This window comes from Thunnus albacares, chromosome 14 (genome assembly GCF_914725855.1).
Source record: "Thunnus albacares chromosome 14, fThuAlb1.1, whole genome shotgun sequence".
NCBI lineage: Eukaryota > Metazoa > Chordata > Actinopteri > Scombriformes > Scombridae > Thunnus > Thunnus albacares.
In genome coordinates, this window is record NC_058119.1 from 3,933,557 (window position 1) to 3,954,677 (window position 21,121).

General features: G+C 39.4%; 1 long non-coding RNA gene across 4 annotated transcripts in view; it reads left to right on the forward strand.

The window, feature by feature from the left end:
* LOC122997028 overlaps nt 1-21,121 on the forward strand; it is a 167,485-nt gene that overhangs the window by 1,529 nt on the left and 144,835 nt on the right. For 2 of the 4 annotated variants that reach the window (XR_006407133.1, XR_006407134.1), the window contains exons 2-3: nt 6,659-6,779; nt 8,878-8,945. This is a non-coding gene — a long non-coding RNA (uncharacterized LOC122997028). The remainder of the gene's footprint in view (nt 1-6,658; nt 6,780-8,877; nt 8,946-21,121) is intronic. The other 2 variants (XR_006407136.1, XR_006407135.1) reach the window with 1 other exon arrangement.

Sequence of the window (21,121 nt, forward strand, 5' to 3'; positions counted from 1 at the left end):
TCAATTTATGACAGTTTCTGGTGGACAACCAGAATGCCGACGCGTGCACTCTTTGGTAGAGGGGGTATGACGCCACTGACAGGCAACCAAAAGAAACGGACCGTTACCTTGATTAAAATTACAGATTTCTCTGGGTTTGAAAATTTGGTTGTTCAATGTACCCATGTTCAGTAAATCTAAGGGATATTACTGACTTTTTTGTAAAGTATCTTGTTATTTATGTTCTTAAATGCGTGTGTATGTGTATGCTGATGCACGTGTGTAGCCCAAAAACCATTAGAAGCACTGATGCTGTCACTTATACTTTAATTTGACCCTATTGTGTCAGGAGACAATTAAACAATTTTTAGAAATCCAGATATTAACTTCTACATGCTGGGAACAAAGTGAATTCAAAACTTTTCAAAGAAGAAATGAATTTATTTCACAAAGAAAAAATAAAAACTCAGTTGCTGTTTTAATCAGCGACAAATTCAACCATGCCTTATTGCACATTCAGTTACATCATCTTTCCCCTCTTTTGTGATCAAAACGTGAGGGAAGATCTTAAACTGACACGTATGGATGTTAGTGTCAAATATTGAAAAGTATATGAAAGAGGAGCCTTGTATTCTCCGGTGGATCCTGCAGACCATGGGTGTAGATTTGGGTATGGACGGTGAGGACATGTCCCTCCCAATAGAAATGTAATGCTGGATTGTCCCTAACAATGTATGCCAATCTCAAACAATAACTTTAACTCCATGTAATGTTAACAGTAAGATCTCTGCAGAGTTTCCAGGTTTGTTTTTTCTGCAAAACCTCGACCTGATGATCTGGCAACCCTCAACTTCAAGCTGTACACATTGTTGACCAGCAGCAGCAGCAGCAGCAGCAGTAGTGGAGTCAGTGAGGTGGAGAATCTGAAGCGGTTAATATTTATAGTTTAAACCTTCCAAATGTAGCAGAATTGAAAACAACTTCACTGAACAAAACTAAGATTATTTGATATTATATTTAATTTCAGGTGTTAGACCTGCTGTTAATTAAACAACTTACTGTTGTACATATTACTGTTGGTGAAAATTCCTCCCAAAATCAAATTAACACATCTGGTCCTTTTTAAAGAAGAAGCAAAATGTCAGTAACAGTTGAGCTTAATTAATGAGAACGTTCTGTAATCAATCCAAACATTCATCTTTGACATTAGTGGCAGAAATATTCTCTCCTTTTTTCCATGAATGGCTCAGCAGCAGAGTTATTATTGCATATGTGTCATTAAGACATGAACATTATTTATAAGTTAAATTAGCCAAAGCTTGTCCGACTGATCTGTTTGTGACTGTCAGGCATCATTTTATTATGAAAATCCTGTCACACAGACAGGTGAGCTCTGATGTCATAATGAAAGATCTCACTCAAGTTTTTGAGATGATGTAAAGAGGTTTGAGCATCACTGTGTTGTGTCGCCCAAATCCACAAACTGCAAGAACAAGAATCTCAGGTGAGGTTTGAAAAACCTTCCAGCAGTGAGTTACAGGGCAGCACATTACCTACAGGCTTCCATACATTTATTTTATAGACATTTATTGTGACAGTCAGTGATATGTTATTTTTAAATAGTAAGTAGTCTGTCAATAAAATAAAATGTAAAAATCAGAGAAAAATCATGATAAAAGTCCAGTTTCAGGCAAGTCAGCAAATGCATATTCAGTAAAGTAAACATTTTGCAGTCAGGCTCTTTATGTGCGTATGTGTGCACATGTGCCTATGAAAGAGAAAGGAGTGATAGAGAGCAAATACACATACACAGTTATTTTGGCCATCCAACAAAAAAATGTCCTACCAAAGTTAAAACCAAACCTACAGCCTTGCTGTAGACGATCACACCAAAGACTGGAGCAGAATGAATTAGGTGCTTGTTGTTGTTGTTGTTGTTGTTGTTGTTGCTGCTGTTGAGCAAGAAAATCCTCAGCTCACCAGTAAAGCTATTATCTCATACTACTGAATACAATAAAATTTGAGTCAATTCAGTTTTATTGATACTCTCGCGAGCAATTTGGCAGCGTTGGTAGTCAGAGCAACGTCTCATCCCACCTTATTCACATCAACAAACAACAGATAATGCAATAACACACAATGTAATTGTAATGGTAGATGCAATGTAGAAACACTATACAGCAGTGCTGCTTTAGACATGGTTAATGTCTATATAATTGCATCTGAAATGCCTTGTCTGTCCAGTAGATTGAGTCACGTCTGCCAAAAAAAGGGTGATACACACACACTTTAGTTAGGCTTGTGGTTCTAACTGAATGACTTCATGATCTGGATGTCTGATTTAAGTTCAGACAAAAAACTAAACGTCTGACACTGTGACACTTAAAATAAATAGATAAATTCCTAAATATTTAAGGGGTTCTGGTTCCAGACCTCTGAATCGCTTCGCACATTATTTTGTAGGCAATTCAAATAGGTCTGGCGCTGCGCTCATCACCAAATCTGCATCATATTCCATATGCATATAAATGAGAATAGCTTTATTAAATAGCTTTATTTTAATTTAAGGAATTTAGCTGCATTGTTATCATCATCATCGTCATCTTCAAAACTTTCGCTTCCTAGATTTTACAGAAGCAACAAGTCATCATGACTGATACTGATTATGGCAAAAACCTCTGCAGCACCTAATGACCACAGGGTAGTGACATGAATATTGGACCAGCGTCTAAGTTTGTAGGGAGGGGATGAAGATAAATAAAGGACTCAGTCAGTATAAAAACTGTAAATAAAATGATACAACCTGAGCTGGCATTTTTAACAGAAAAAAGCCAACCGTCTGCAGGTGTAATGAAGCAGTTTCACAGCAGGCCTATACAACCCAGCAGATAAACATACTGTTAAAACCAATAACAGACATAACTTAAACCAAAGTGAAGTGCTTTCACTTCTATATTATCTCCTTATATACAAATAAAATTGTTTATCACACTATCAGTACGTAACTAGAGCTGTTATGCTGTTATGCACATTAACACCATTATGACACAGTGCAAAAGTACTCAATTAGCAAAATAAAATAAATGAGCTGCATTTTACATCTCATTATTTTCATTCAGAGTAAACACCACAGAAATTTCCCTTAAACGTAGGTTCAACACTGTAATATCTCACAGCAGTAAAATGTAATAGATGTAGCTCAGACATTTCTGCACAGAACGTACTCCCTCTCCCTGCAGTACCACATGTCCACTGTCTTATGCTGACTACAGGAGTTAGCTACGTTAGCTTAGCTGAACGTTACGAAAGACTAGTTAACCCACAGCACACAGGTCCCTGGATTGGTCACTCGGTCACTCTGTTTGTCTGCTGTCCTCAAGTCTCAGTTTTACACATTTATTAACTTTTTACACTAATATACACACAGAGTTTCTCACTCAGTCTCATCGATTTTTTCGTCACCGCGTAGCGTGGGGAGGGGCGGTACTTAATTTATTTCCTCCAACTTTTGCTACGCTATCTAACCAATGATAAACTGACAGGCAGATGAGTTAACCTAAAATATAGGATAAAAGTGCTATATAAAATATAGCTATTTAGCCATTTAAGGGGGCCCCCTGTCTGTGAAAAACAACAACAACAACAAATTAAAAAAGAACACAGACGCCCCCTGGTGGTTAGGGGGGCCATTGCAGTCGCTTATAATGCGAATAAGCAAAAACGTCCATAAACCAACCATGAAGACTGAAGTGAAACAAATCTCCGTCCCTTTCTGTCTCTGTTTCATGTTGTACATAGAAGCATGCAGGTACACACATAAACACACACACATGCAAAATCACAGTCAGCCTGCTCACACACACCCAGTAATGGTTCAGTGATAAACAGGTCAGTGTTATTTAGATTTTGTTGAAAATAATCACGATAAAGAGTATTGTCGGGGAGGTCAGGGGACTTTTTCCATGGAAATTATGTAAACGAGACAGGTCTCCATCAGAGTTATTAATAATTCCTGTTAGCTTAAACCTTGGCTTATCTCTGACCTGTCTGTCACCCCCACCCCTCCCACCCCTCCCACCCCCTTCATCATCCTGTGTTTTAGTTACATAGTCACACACTCCTGTCATACTCTTGGAAATAACTAATTGTGGGACCACTGAAGTATTTCTCTACTGTTTTTTTTTGGGGGGGGGGGGGGCTTGCCATCATTCTATCATCTTCCACCATTTAACAGATGAGTCTGCCCATCTCTGTGGTTATTTCCTAACTTCTGTAACATAAGCTGCTGAAAAAAGTTAAAATGGAGTTACTGGAACCTGACTAATCTGGGCAAACTGACTCCAGCAGACACGCTACAGTATTTGTCAAATCTTAGAAAATTACTCAAGTGGGCTCGGAGACGATACATGTTTGACAAAAAGCCTGTGTTACTAATAAGACAAGTGGAATTTGAAAGACATGAGTGTTGAACAGTTGCAGAGGGTCTCATGAAAGAAGCTTTTAAATTGCATTATGGGACGTGTAGGATCCAGTGTTTTTTGAAGCTTTACTTCTACAAGAGACTGAAAGTCAGGATACCTCGGCCTGTGCCGCTTCATTTTTCACCATTCTTTTTTTAATCTGTCTCTCGCAAGTCCCCTAACTTTATGGAAGTGGGGATACTTAATCGCTGGAGTGCCACTTTAAGGCTTCAAACAACCCATAATGTAACACTCTTAGGCGCTCTCTGCAACACAAGAACCTGTATTCGCTCAAGTCAAACTGAACATCTGCTGATGTAAGTATGTAAATGTCTAGTCCTTGAATATTGTACACATATATAAATGTAATATTCATTGAAAAATATCTCATGGTTTAAAAACGCTACATAAATTCAGAATGGTGGAGTTGAAGAACTGTGTTTAGTTGAAACTGAGATCCAGTGAAACCAGTTTGCACTCCTTTTATCATCAGTAATCCTACTCCTAACTGACCTAAATGTTCAAACTAGCCATATAAATCTGTTGTAATCAGGAGGGTAGTTATCTAATATTCAAAAATAATTAATTTCATAGTTGTGAACAAGTACATTCTTTGATTCTATGTTAACTGATGTTACTTTTGTTTCCAGTGAAGTTTGCCCAAACTTACACTTTGAGAGACGGCGGTTCATTTGGCTCCATGTGAGAAACTCTTGACTTAAACTCTCCTGTTTGTGATTAAAGTCATTTTTAGTGCAGGGCTTTGGCAGGAGGCAGAGAGGTGAATCTCTCTTTCAGCCGCACGCCTTTTTAATCACATCAATGCAAGCCTTTTGTTAGCGCGTACTCGTGTGAAAGGTGTACGGGTCTGTTTGTGTGTCGAATGATTACTCATGTTCACGCATAAGCTGACTCTATATATGTAGCTTCACTGACAATAGCATGGGTGACTGTATGTGTACATGTGTAGCTGTGTGTTTTTTAATGATGTTTTATATACGTGTGTGTGTGGGAGTGGATTTGGCCCTCTCTCTTTTGTGCTTGTGACTTTATTAAAGGTGTTTGTTCTGTCGCATGGCAGAGACACAGAGGAAGCTAAAATGGAAAGCACATAATCTGCATATTATACACATCATGTGTCAAAATATAGAAGAGTGATTTATGTGACAATCCCAATCCATGACATTTTGCTGCTTTATGGTATCAGAATGTAATGATAAATATCATTTATTATAAGCACAGCATAAAATTACCATGAGCTAGTAGCCAAATGCTGCTGAATGGTGGATTTGGTTTGTTTATCTATCAGTTCTTTCATCCCAAGGAACATTGTAAAAATATCCAATGAGACATTTAAGCTAATATTAAGTCTTAAAAATATTTATTTCCTTTATTAAAAGAAGTGTTAAAACCTGTTAATGATGGAGGTAGCCGCTTCAAATGGAAGTATTTCAAAGGTTTTTAGTAAAATATTCAGTAAAAGTCTAAAATTAGTGAAACCACAGTTAGCAGCAAGATATTTCACAAACTATTAAACTGTTGTAACGTCTCTAAACTGGCAGGTTAATGATGCACTTTCCTATTGCAGCTCTACAGTATGTGTCTCTCCTGATTATAATGTTCGTCACAAGTATGAACATCCTATTTTTGATGAGGACTTTAGTGCACAAACTGTAAATCAACTCATATCAATCAACTCACTTGTTGAAAAAAAAGAAAAGAGAGAGATACTCATTTTCAAAATACAGGAATTCTTTGCAGGAATTTGCAAGACAGAAAAAAATGCAATTACAATGAGTCATTTTGTAGTTTTATACATACATGGAGTATAATTATGTCTATGTTGAGCTTTACTTGTACACTAGTGGGGCATTGGTTAGTGTTACAGGGAATTAGTCCTCCAAAATGAACAACAAAGTACAGTACAGTTTGTAACAACACAACGCAGCAGGACAACACTGTGGTGAAGGTCTGGTTAGGTTTAGGCACAAACAGGACTTGGTTAGGGTTGTGGAAGGAGCATGGCCTGACCTGTCCATCCACCCGACCTCCCTTTGCGGACTTTGTGGCTCCATAATACTGTCACCTGACTGTCTTTTTCTCCCTATATAAAGAATCACTACGCCTGCAAGAAAGTTTTGTCTTGAACATTAACATGTGTTGTTTTCGGATATTTGCTGAAATGACTGATCGTGTCTGCTTTTTTCTTTGGAGGACAGAATCAGCCGAGAGTCGTCAGCAGTCATCTGTCTTCAGAACCAGCTGTCCTGTCAAGCAGCACAGCTCCTCTTCACCGGACTGAGTAACGTCAGAAAATCAACGGACAAAAATCATTTTCAGGTGAGCTCCATGAGACGTATATATGTTTTTTATTATTGATTCATTTATTTTATTATCCCTGCCCACCATAACTCCACGTGGCAACCTTGAAGCCAGAAAGCTCATATTAAACCGGGGGCCTTGATCAATCAATAAACATATAGCTAACAAGTTAACAACATATTCAGCAGACAGTGGGATCTTTGAACAGCTTCCTATGGAGATCATGCTACTACAATAAGCATGCTAGAGAAAAAAAAAAAACACCCAAACACTCAAGTCTTGATGTGCAACTATTGGAGTCAGTGAGGATGGATACATTAGTTAAAATGGAAGCAGATCTGTTATGTCAAAAATACTTGCTGCTGGTGTGGACTGCCCTCTGAGGCGGATGTATTTCATAGAGTCTGCAAAATTCTCACAACTTCACAGTCCTACACTGTGTTCCTGTGTCGACTGTAATCTGCAAACAGCAGCTTGTAGACAAATGGTCAACTCTTCCTTAGACAGCGAAAACATCACTTTCCTCCAAAGATGCTGAACCAGTTTGAAGATTGAACTTGAAGGTTAAGCAGGAAGTTTAGATAGATGTACATTTTCATCTATCAACTCTCTGAGTTGTTATAAGTGAACTGAAACAAGTATTTGTTTATTTCTTTCCCAGCTTGTTTTTTTTTCTCATTTTTAGAACTATTATCTTACAGTATCTTAAACTAATCACACACCTGAGTGAAATTATGCCCACCCCAGCATTTACCCTGCTTTTTTTTTTTTTTTACACCCTCTTGTCTGCGGTTATCTCAGGGCCTCATGCCATACACCTCACATGCTGGACGCCCAGAAATGATGGCATGTAATTGAGCCGCTGTAATTTGTAGTGATTGACCCAGAGGGCTGGCTATTAGCAATTGTCAGCTGTAATGATAGATCCCTTTAACATTACAGAGTCACGGCCGTCCCCGGTGTCCGCACCCGCTTAACTTGTTATTTATAGATCATGTCAGGCCTGTAATAAACATAAAGCATAAAACTGCAGCTAATGTGCTGCTAATGAAATCTGGACATGAGCAACTTTATGAATTGAAATAATTCACAGGACTGTTTCAGTAGCTCTGGGTGCCTCTAACTCAGAGAAGGGTTAGTGTGTGTGTGTGTGTGTGTGTGTGTGTGTGTGTGTGTGTGTGTGTGTGAAGAGTGTAGAGCTACCTTGCTCATTTGCAAGGTGTAAATGTATAGCAGAACAACCACAATGCAGTCAAAGGGAATGGAGTGTGCTGTGCTGAACTGTTACACTGCCTTTAAGTGTTTGAATAAACTATATTCAGTCCTGTTTTTTTTTTTTTTTTTCAAGCAAAAGTATGACCTCCATACACTTCACTTGTGTGAGGAGTGTATTATCAGGAGCTATGTTGGATCCTTGAAACCTTCTTTTCAGATTGCCATGGCTTTTCCGCTGTAAAGAGCTTTTTCACAGTGATAATGCTTAGAACTTGATGGCTGTACAGTATAGGCGCTATGTGTTCTAGAAAACGTATTAAGCAAATAACGGGTGAAAATAAAATATTCATCTCTCACCTTCAAAAACATAAAATACACAAAAAAAAAAAAACTTGTTGCAGCCCTGCTTACTTGTTTATTTAAATATAATCCTCCATTCTAGTGTGCATTTCCATGTGTTAACCTTAGCGCGTTTGACTGTGTGGAAGGACATTCAGTATCAGTGTTAATAGATTCAAAAGAGCAGAAACACAACACAAGAGATTTCTGCCAGCATCTCTTGGAGTGGTGTTCAAAATAACGACTGTTTAAAATGAAGGAATCTATGACATGCCTCTGTTATTTGAACAACTTGTTTTGTCACTTAAAGTTAACTTTAACACGAGAGGAAAGCGGGAAGAGTCCATATTTGAGCTCTTTAAAGACCTCGCTAAGGTTTTTTTTTTTGGCTGATTCTATCAATAATATATCTAATGATTGTTTTTAGCACCTGTAGCCACAAAAAGCAGGGACACTTACATTACATCTGCAGTTTTTTTGATGCTCAGTATATGCGCAATATAATGCAGAACTTGCACAGCATTCATCCATCCATCCATTCTCTATACTGCTTATCCTCCAGACGGTCGTGGGGGAGCTGGAGCCCATCTCAGCTGACATCGGGCGAGAGGCGGAGTACACCCTGGACAGGTCATTTCCATAGAAATCCTTAAAATACATCCACTCATTCTGCCTCACTGAAAAATCCACAATCTGTGAATATGTAAATATTTTGCTTGTCACAGTGTCTCCTACTTCACTGTAAAGTCTATTCTCAGTGTTTGTGCACTGGAGGCTTCAAGCTTCAATATCACACTTGTGTAAGTCGCACACTGGACCACGATTGGCTCCAAACTAGTTGTGATGTCAGGAATCATGCTTGTAAGTACAACGTGTTACGCTCAGATTTAAAGTGAGAGAAAATTTCCCTCATCAACATATTTGAAAACAGCCTTCTAGTGTCAAACTGCACATTCATCATTCTGCACAGTGTGTTTCTTTACTCGAGCAGTAAAGAAACACATTTTTGAGTGGAGGAGGACTTTAAATCTTCCAACTGTAACTGACTCTCTGTACTACTATACACACTTATCAGCTGTTCCACATCAAAATAAGCATGTGGTTTGTTATGATAAAATACTATGCTTCTCTCATTGTATTTACAGTAGTGCTATAAAATTTTTTTTAAAAATGTGTAGTTTTATCAAATAAGTTTGTGTCTACACTGACTAGCTATATACTCACAGGAGTTTCAGTTTCTCCTGAAATGTAAATTCAACATAATTTGCCCTTTGGGATGCTGGGTAATAAAAGTGGGATGCTATATATCAATATTTGAAGTTCAGAGTGATATTTAGATATTAATATACTGCTAATGTACTGCTGTATATTAATCTGGAGAGAAAAAAAAAAGTTTTTTTTCTAGAAAGCCAGCTTGGACTCTTCTCTCATTAAACTGTCTGCTGCTTTTCAAAAGTTAAAAATGAGAGAAGTTGATGTGATGTTGAGTCAATTATTGGAGGTCACCCCAACTCCAGCTGCAACATTTTGAGCAGTATTTTTCTTTTTATCATTTTAGATACTTCCTACATATTTCTGCTTGATGCCAAAACAGGAAAATGCCTTTTTTTTTTTACCAATAGTTATGTTGTTTTGGTTACACAATTACACAATTTAGTAATAAACTAGTTAAGATATGTTTTGTCATATCAGTCTAAACACACAAAATAATGCCACAGAGTAAAACCAATGCTTTCTAATAATTTTGAGGTTGATAAAAAAATAATACAAAACAGTATTCCATGAACTTCCCTCAAGGTAAGCGTGGTGTTGAGTGGCTTGTGTATTTGTGTGTGTATTTTTCAGCGTGTGTTGTAAAAGCTGCTTGTTTGAGCTGCTGTCCGTGCTGTCTTGTATTTACTCTGTGTGTACGTGCGGCCATGTTTTCTGCACACATGCATACAATTGTGTGTCCATGCAGTGTGTGTGTGTGAATGTGAGTGTAAATCTCCCGCTGCCTTCCCCCCCCCCGTCTTATTACTTTCTTGAGCTTCTCGGGGAGAAATCCTCTTGATTCGCCCAGTCCCCGAGGCTAGAGCCCCATACACAGCAGATGTTCCACTGAAAAGGCCATGAATGTTTAATCATTTGTGTTATTGATGCTGCCTTTTTGTTTGTTAGCAAGTGTGAGCGACGGCTAGGGTCTTATGTGTCTATTTTTGCATGTTATGCATCCATCTGTGCGTGCGTGTGTGTGTGTGTGTGTGTGGCAAAGAGGGATCTTAGTAAATTCTCAAACATCAGTCTTTTTCATTTCTGTTTGATTTTACCTCACATGCCCTGCAATGCATGAATAATGAAGCCTATTAAAAATGTTATTCAGGATCATGATTGAGTGTGCTGTGTCAAATATCACGTCAATGCACTCTCACAAAACAAGACAATCTGTTGTGGTTTTTTTTTTGTCAAACATAAAGTTAAACCCTACTTTCCGTGATCATGGATGAACAAACTGGCTCTGTATCTAAACTGTGATTTGTTGGACTTAAAGCTGCTGTTTTAGTATTTGAGCTGACAGCCAGATTTGATCATAATTAGACAGCATGCCGTGGGCTTTGATTGGCACGGTAATTGGATTGTCATTGGGGCTGAAAAGCTATTATCTTTGGATCATGCCCCATGAAATTTGTTGGAAAAACTTCTGTGGCCGTCATTAAGTCGGCCATCTTGGGGGCCTTTGCAAATGAGCTTTTTTTTTTTTTTTGGTGAAGGAAGAGAGAGCGAAAAGAAGGGAGGGGGGGAAAAAAGAGAAAAGGTACCTGTGCACCGCTGGGACCCTTAGATCCGCCGAATCGCGGCGAAGACAATCTGGGCTGGGTTATTGCCCATCGCTCTCGCCCACTCACCAGTAACGGGGGTGGCAGTGGGGCTGGGGGGGGTATGTGTGTGTGTAGGGGGGGGTGGGGGGGGGGGGCTGCGAGTGAAGGAATGGGATAATGAGTGAGAGGTGAGCATGGAAGGAAAGCGAGGGAGGGGGGCGATAGGAGGAAAAGGGGAAACTGCAGGGTAGCTTTTCATTTGCAATTGTTTATGTAAAGCATCAGGTGCGATGCCCATTTTAGGGGAATAAGCAGCGATACAGAGTAATGAAAATGAGAATTGAGATATGAGATGTGAAATAGGTGGCATTCCTCAAAGCCATTGGACAATTCAGTCAACTTGCAGACCTTTGAAAAGTGAAAACATCCACAAAGATATTCTACTTTCAGCCTTTCTCTTTCTCCGTTAGTTTCCCTGCACTTTATTACACTGACAGGGCTGTAGACAGGATTTTAGAAATACTGAGGTTATGAGTTTAAGTCCCCCTCACCCCCTCACCCTATCCCATAGAACCTTCAGGCCTTCACGTCTGAAACAACAATCATAAATCAGTGACAAAATGTACTATATATTGCTGGAGAAATTAGAAAACAAATGAAATAATCCACCTTGCTTTCCTTTACTGGCTGCTCCGTGGCCAAGTTAGCACACTTAAACAACTTAAACAGCTGAACAACCTTTATAACCTTTATATACTGTGCAACGAAAGACGTTTGGCTTCTAGATAAGTGAGGTGTAACATATGAGTTATGATCTGACAAAATATCAAACCACTTGAGGTTGCCCAAACAAAAGGAAGTTGACATAGCTGTGGATCAAGCTAACGTTAGCTAAGAGCTACTGTTAAATAGTTAACTTTGCATAAAATCTAATTGGATGGAAAAAAAAAAACATGATGTCAATGAGCTCTAGGCACAGTGTGGTAGAGTTCTTTCTATCCAGATTTGTTAGCCTAAATGTTGTCCATCTGCTGGGTCAGCGTTAGTTATCTGTCATTGTTGCGTGGTCAGTTGTATAACACTGCCATTGTCCCTAATAGGGATGTGCAGAGGGCCCAGTATTTGTATTTGTATCTGTATTTGTTGAGGCAGCAAAATTATTCGTATTTGTGTTTGAATAAAAGTGGAGAGAGGTTTAAAAATCCTGTGTTTGTTTTTATTACGCTTTTAGTTTTAGAAAATTAAAGTGTTACAATAAGTATTCATGAAATGATCCCTTGGGAGCACTTCATTTATGTCTTTAGTTCAGCTTTATCTCTGGGGAACACCCCCAACTCCAGGAGTGATGTCAAAATTAGGAAATGTGCGTCATGTAGCAGGTGGATGTGACTCCCCTCGTTGAGACCTGCTGATAGACATAACAGTGGAACAGAGGAGAAAGACTGAGATAGCGATATAACAGACCTGTGCGCTGGTATTTAACATGTTTTTTTCTTCCCGAAAACAAATAATTTTTAAAATATTTGTATGAAACAAATATTCGTAAAAAAACCCACTATTTGTGCTTTGCCGAATAACGCATTTGTATTCGGGCACACCTATAGTCCCTAATGTTATAATGACTTGTTTAGTAATCAAACACTTCAAGACTTGGGCTTGACTGGGGACTTGCTGGTCTTATCTTTGAACTCTCCTGTCTTCATTTAGGACTAGATTCAGAACTAGTGTCAGTAAAGCCTTGAGACTTTCGGGACTTGCAAAGCAATAGCTATGACCCACATCTGTTTGTAGCTGTCAAAGAAAATCCCATTGTTGCTGGCTGGATCTGATCTAAATTGAATAATACCACCTTTATATTTCAGTGTTTATGAGTGTGTGTACGTGTGTGTGTACACCTCTGTCTCCATGCCTCAGGCAAATGGCTCCCAAATTGACATTCGCACCCTTCAAGGCCAATTCCACTGCTGTAAACCCTCCTGGGGCCAAGAGGTGACAACACGGCAGCACCACACACTGTTCGCACACAGAAAAATGATGACATTAATATACTTGAATACAACACTGTGTCATGCATTAGGGAGCATTATGTTATGCCCTTTCTTACATAAAACTCAGGGTGTGTGTGTGTGTGTGTGTGTGTTGCAAATGTAGTACCTCTGGCTTATGATACAGGATTTCTGCACACATACCAGCATATTTTGCATATATGGATGCATGGCGTATGCAAGATAATGAATGTGGCTTTACATCATATCTGAAAGGTGTAATATAGCTGTGTAGCCGGGAAATGTTTTGTCCTGCTGATAGCAGCTCCCTCTGTGTTTCTCTCTCTCTTTCATTGTGTCTGTGGGTGAAAGTTTCCATGCAGGCACTGTTGATCATGGCCTATCAAGTGTCATCTGATTTGCATTCAGTGGACGCGTCATTATTCACAACATTTGATGTCCACAAAAACACATTAGACCTCTCTGTTTCGGTGCCGAGTGGCGTTGGCCACGACCGCCCAGACATCATTTGCGCGCCCAAATAGTCCAAATGTAAATTGATATGTAAGAAAATGCCCCATTAACTTTTTCATTAATGGTTATAATGCATTCTGAGTGTCATCCGCGGGGCGGTGCGCTTCCCTGAGCATGGCCACGCACACATGTGCAACACGCGCACACACACGCACACACACACACACACACACACACACACATACACAACACAGAGCCACAAAGACGCACACACACACGCGCAAATACGCAAATGCACCCTGATAAATCATACAGGAAATACTGAAACAGTGAAAGAAAGTAATCCACACACACATTTATCTGTACATATTGAGTACAATTTCAAATGAAAAAACATTTCTATCTGTTTCCTTTTAATGCCGTTTTACTTTAATTGGACCATTATTGAACCTTTACCAATTCATACCGCCAGATGTGTTCACAGCTGTTTGAATAGACATCATGGGGCTCATGTTGGCTTTATTTTCCACCACTTTTCACTGATGTTGAAAACATGCGGCTCTGAGTGTGAAGTGACTCAACCTTAATGCACACTGTACGTACTGTCAGGTGTTCACAGGGCCGGCGTACATGTCAATGTGGAGATGATTCACTTGTGTTCCGGGCTGTGTGCAGTGTCTGTCCTAATGCACTTCACACAAGCTGTAAGTATCTGCTGCTCAGGTCAGCAGCAGCTCTGCGGACCGCCTTGTATCAATATTTGCTCTCTTGATCGCTCTCATTTTCTCTCTCCATCTCTGTTAGGACGTCTTTCTCTTTTGTCTTGTTCTTCATGTCTTACTGACTCCCAGAACCCTGTCAGTGTGGTGCAGAGTGCTGCAATAGAAACAGGGCTGTACCATTCAGACACAAAGGTCATGCCCTCTGTATTGTCGAGGGTTTTACACAACCTGAAGAGGGGTTTACTTTATACAGTTACGCGCAAATTACACATTTGTTTTATATTTATTATTTCCACTTCTATACAATATCTTTAAAGCTGCATTTATTGAATTTTTGGCAACTTTTGGGAGTAGAGCAAGCTGAAAACACAACATCTGACATATTATCACCTCGTAAATGGCAAATTATAATAAATATGGCAAACTAGTTAGCAAACAGTTGCCTATTTACATATCTACTGCAACTAATATGGAGCAACATAAACTTTCATTTGGAGTCATGTTTGTGTCCACCTGACATATTTAAGTCCAACATTCACTCTCCTTTAAGCTCAGTTTTTGGTCTCCACCAACTCCTGAGAAAAATCTATTTCTCTTCAGCTGCCAAATGCTCCACTATGTTCACTAGCAAGTCACTAACTTTTGTCGAAGTATGTACAGCGGGTTTATCAGAACTTTTTAGTTGAAGCAGATGGCTGTTGCTGCTGGAACCAAGATTGATGACAGTGGAGTTTGGAGTTGCTACTTTGTTGTATTTTCCCTTTGGTTCAGTTTGGTTTCACATGGCAAAATTTCAAGCAAACCAAAATGTATCAACAAAAGCCATGTGGGATCTGTCACTCATTGGTCATTTTTTCTGTTGGGTTAGCTACCCAAAATGGACCATCATCAGCAGAACTGGCATTTCTTCATAATTGCGGTCATTGTTTGGGCCATATACCAAGCCAAAATATGCAAGCAGAATGGCACATTTGAATGCACTCCAAGGCAACATCTAGAGAACAATGTGTTGCTTCACTTTTCGCAAAGAAGACGTGCTGCCTTCAGTCGGCTGAAGAGGAGAAGGGAGCACATATTGAGCAAATACTTGTCCATAATAATGTGACAATAATAACATAATGCACAGCACAGCTGGCTACGGGAGTTGGTTTAATCCAAAAAATGTGCAATGCTTCCTGCAGTTGGGTTGGATAGAGGTCATGTTCATATCATAAATGAACCAGGAACAAGGTCTCGGTCCACACCCGAGTGAGATTGCTGTGTTCACACCTGCCCAAACAAACCGCATAAAGGTGGTAAACGTTCCAGGGTTCGATTCAACTGAACTAAACAAGGCAGGTGTGAAAACGCCCTCAGACCCCAGAACTCAGTATTTCCAAAATCCTGGGCATGACCCTCAATAGAATAATTTATATTTCCAGATCACTAAAAATGACATTGAAGTCAAAGGAATTTGGTGAGTTAGCAATATGTTTCCCTCTTTCATCTCCTTCAACCTCAAATACCTACCACCTGTGCTTCCCTTGTTTTATTCATCCCCTCCCCCCCAAACACACACACACACACAAACACACCCACACCCCCACCAGCAGTCACTGCAAGAGTTAATACGTCTATTGTTCAGCCAGCACGTCAAGCACTTATCCCTGAGTGTTTGCAGGCTGCTGAAGGGAAAGAATTAAAGGTGAGTGTGTAAAGCACACATACACACACACACACATACACATACACACACACGCAGATTGCTAGGCTGCAAAACCATGGCAACATTTACGGGATCAAGCCTGAGTGGCAACTGTGAGAGCTGAGTTTACTCTGGTGTTTGTGTATGAACATGTTGAAGCATGGAGACTGTAGATAACTTAGCACAATAACTAAGTTGGCCACGGAGCAGAGGAAAACAATAGTGCAGATAATACAGAGGAGCCCGCCACACACTTAGATCCATGAATGCTTCACGTGTTGCACCAAGTCACAATCCACTCAGACTGTTATGCTGAGCATCATGGGAAAATGCTGTGGTGAATAAGAAAACAAAACAAAAAGATTTAATAAGTTTTGTCTTTCAGTTGCCTCAGAACTGTCAAAGTTTGACAATGATTTTCCTCCTGTTTTGTTCTTGTTAAATGATGATACCAGTGTTGTAGTCGAGTCAGGACGAAAATCAGGACTTGACTCGGACTTGAGACTGAGTCCTGGACTACTAGAGTACTACAACACTGGATGATTCAGCTGTTGCTCTGCATTGTGTCATATGATGGAGTCTTACTGAGACTTTTGGAAAATAATGTCAAACTATTTTAAGTTGTAAGAAAAAAACAGTATAAAAATCTTGTATTATTCGCTTTCTCGAAACATTACAACTTAAATCTCAAAATACTTCAACTTTATTTTCACAAATTTTTTTTTTGCACAGTGTGAAATGAATACACTCCCTCAATATGTTACAATGACGTTATACCCTACTGGACATCCTAAGTTTTGAGAGCTCCATCGTTAGAATAAATTATGCAAAAAAAAATCATATTAACCTCCTTAGACAACGCCAAAGACATCCTACAAGGTATTGTAATATTAATTATGCTGACATATTTTTAAAGGTGGTTTTTAAGATGTGTATATTTATGTGTAAGCGTGTGTGTCTGCTTTGTATGTATTAATAAAAGTTGATCACGACACGTTTTGTGGGAAGGAGAGACAGTGATTTTCTCTTGATTCAGCCTTGAAAATATGAAAATCAAGAGGATTCAACAACAATAACAACACGCTAATGAGTGATGATTGTCTGTCAGCTATCAGTCAGTGTATGTGAACCTCAGCAGGTGTGGCACTCATTACAGAAACAAACAGCTGTTTTCAGTTGTTTTTTCCTGTTTCCTGTTTTTTTTTTCCTCATGACATCTAGGACTGATGAATGAAAAATGACAAGCCTTCCATGTTTTCTTGCTTTTTTGTCCGCCCACTCCCCCTTTACCCTGCCTATTAGATTTACTGTTGAAGAGTGAAGACATTAGCAGAAAAATGCAACAGATAATGTGGACGTTTCATGCATAAGCTGCGATATGAGCGATGTATTAATGGGGGGAAATTATTGTGCATTCAATTACGGCACAATGCCTTCCAGAGATGTTTGTGTGATTTGGCCGCGGCCTGCCACGGCGGGGGTCCCCCTCCCTGACTGATGAGCGCCCTAATCTGCTAATCTCACCAACTGGGGTGGATGGGTAGGAGAGCCGTTCCGAGCCAAACGCCTCGACTCGCCGCCCGCTAACGGTGGCCAATAAAATTAAAGAGCTGGTGCGTGTCTGGGCGCAGAGGAAGACGAGAGAGGAAATCAGAGATAGATAAACAAATAGAATCATAAAAAAGCAGGGCGCTGGCGAAGTGGTAATTCAGTGGGAGTTCATTAGGGGAGAGATGGAAGAATGAGGAGTGGAGGGCTAAACTGTGGATGACATTACCTCTAATGTGGCTCCCCTGCCGAGTTTGTGATAGGGTGGCCGTTCCCGGCGAAAATAGGGTTTTTAGCATGACGCCACGCTCACAAAGACAAACTCCTCGCTAAATAGGATTTTTTTAAAGCATTGTACTATTTTAGTGCGGAAAACATCTCCAAATGGGGTTTTCAAATGTGTTCAGGCATACAGCCAAGTTGAGACAACACGGACAAATGAGTTTTGTGGTGTGGCAAATTTGCAAACCGCTTCAATGTCTTGAGCAGTAAGCCTAAAGCAACCCTTTTCTCTGAAAAAGACCAGACCACCCATCAGTTACATTCCATCAATTATAGTGTCTAATATGAAACAGAAATAGTTTCACTCATGTGGACAGAGTGAAATTGTTGTCTATAATACAAAGCTGCTTTCATTCAGTGACTATTTAACCTGTCAACACTTTCTGATGGTGTTGAAACGTTCTTTTTTAAGTTGGAGAACATAATTTAATCCTTTACAAGGTCACTTCACCCAAATTGTAAAAATACATTTTCCAACTTCTAATAGTATCTAGTCATACAAATAGTTTTGGTTTTATTTGTCCAGGTGTTGAGATATCTGTCTCTGAGATTTTTGCCTAGACCTCAATACAATGGAGGTGAATGGGGTTTTGTGAATTTTCTTCCATTAGCAGAGGATACCATCTCTGTCTCCCTGTCTCTCCCTTCAGTTTCACAATCCCTGTGTTCCTCTATAGGTCCTGCATTTTCATTCTCTCAAGAGCCCTGCCATTCTCCATCTCTCCACCAGATGCCCTCAGACTTTCCCGTCTTTTACAGGTGACCTGATCTCCACACCTACCTGCACACCTGCTACTTATTTCCTCATCAGCTCCCCTTCCATTAATACTGAACTATGAGCCTGTTACAGCCTGTCAGTTAAGTCACTTAATTGAACCTGCTCTGCTTCAATTTCTTTATTAGGTCCTCATCCCTGTTGCTGATACCTGAACTGTAGCATTCACAGTCAGTATTTCTTCACTAGAAAGTAGTTTTAATGAAAAGTGTTCACAGTGGGTTTAACCATGACATTGTTTCTGGAACACAACTTTGCTTTATATATTTTTATTGTGATCTTTAAAAAAGTTTTAAGCACCACAAACTAAATTCCATTTGGGGCCATTGTATTGGAGTGGAGCCAGATATCCAGGACAAGCCAAAATATATCTGCATGACTAAATTCCACTAGAGCACTAAAAATGTTTTTCTTTGCAAATAACCCCATAATTTTCCACCTGGCTTATATGTTTGTACATTAAATCATTCATTTTAATGCATATACTACAATCATTTTTTGTATATTAACAATGGATCAAATGATGTGTAACATGAAAGGAGTCACTCATGGTGATGAAGCCATACAGAATCATATGACTCAAAGTTCTACAGAGCTTTTTAGCATTTTTTCAGTTCATTGTTTTGGTTTTCAGTCCTGAACTTTAGGACGGCTGAAAAAGCGACGTGTTTTACATGGATGTGTAAAGAGAACTGGATACAGTGTCTGAGGCGGGACCCCATTCATTAATATGAAAGTTGCTCAGTGGCACCTGAAGCCAAAAAAGCAACTTCCTGAACTTTGAAATGTGATTGGACTGAATGGATCTAAGTCATTTTGCAGGGGTCTCTTTCACAATGTATAACATGTCTATGGGAAAAAGTATTTTCTGGGCCAAATAGCATCACATGACGTTGTAATTCCACAGTTTGGCCACTAACTCAAATTGGCTTCACAGCCTGGTGCTGTTCCTGGGGGCTCAGGTATTTCCGTCAGGAGTTGTTGGAAACCAAAACAGAGCTAAAAGGAGAGTGAATACTAATGTTGCTCTGTGTCTGTTGGATATTTAAACAAGCAACTATTTGCTAAGACGTTTGCCATATCATAGTCATAAGGTGTTATATTTACAGCTTGTTGCACAAGTGGCCAAAAAAAAGAGAAAAGAAACAATTAATAGGTCTCTTACACAGCAAACATGTTGACAAGTAGGAAAAGCACAGGTGTTAATAACATTAAGAATGTCTCAGCTAAACAGCTAAATGGAATTCAGCCAGCATTCATTTTATAATTTATACCTGTGTTTTTCCTACTGTGAGATGTAAAAATGTCCTCTATGAGAAAAGCATATGCAGATGTAAGGCCTACAGAAGCATAGATGCAGTGGAGGGTAGATCCACTAAAATACAGTTTGTCCATGTTTTTAACAAATTGTAGCATAAACCTTTTGACATGCATATACAGGATACATGTATGTATGTATTATATGTAAAATGTATGTATGTATTATATTATTCATAATAATGATTGTTGGCCTTGTAATGATCATGAAATGGAAACTGCAGTATGTTAGCTGTTTTATTTAACCCTGCATTACTTATTACACATGATCTAAAGCTATAAAAAAAACAAGTGAGTACACATGTAAGTCAAGATGCAGGATGAATTTGTATTTTGATATCTTCTTCAAAATCTTATCTGCTGATAGAGAAGAAAGTATAGTGCCCAGTCCCTCTCATTCCTTATAGCCATTGGCCCAAACCTGGGTGTAGAAGTACGTAAATCTGAGCAGTCACTATAAGATTTAAGGGACAAGACTGAAAAAAATGTCTATTACATAACATTTTAAGTTAAGCTGTTTCAAACTTTTGCTTTTTTCTTGGCCTTGGTTGAGCAACTCACAACTCATGTTCACACTAAGGCCATAACCTGTGATGAGACAGGCAGACATTGCTTCATTTTTAGGGTCACAAGCCCAGGAATAACATGATTATATAAAGGAGCAGCAACTTCAAAGGTTACATAAAAGATAAAGCACACTGTGTCAGATTAGGGATATCAGTTAAAACGCAGTGCCTCCCAGTGCAGTAAAAAGATCTTTGCATCCTGTTTCTTAGTGTATAAATAGTCATCAAAGGGATTACAAGTGAAAAGAGTGTTCCTAACAGTACCAGTATTATCTGCCGCCGTTGTCTGCTGTCTACCTTCGGACGTCTTTTGTGAGACGTCAGTTCGTCTGTAAACAAATTTGTGTTGCTCTTAGCGTTCTGGCGGATTTGTTGTCTGGTTGAGCGTATTTAGCAGATGAAACGTGTTGTTGTGACAAGCATGATAGAACACATATGTCGCCGAGGGCTATCCTCCCTGCCTCCCCTGTTGTGGCTACATAAGCAACTGATTGTGTTTCACTTTTCAGAGTGAATGTGCGGCGACGAATGTGGCGGCTGTTGTTTTTTTGCGTGTGAGCTTCTGGTATCTCATGACGCTTTAATGTTGCCTGGAGCTGTAAGTGTGTGTGTGTGTGTGTGAGAGAGAGTGTGTGTGTGAAAGAGTGAATTACAA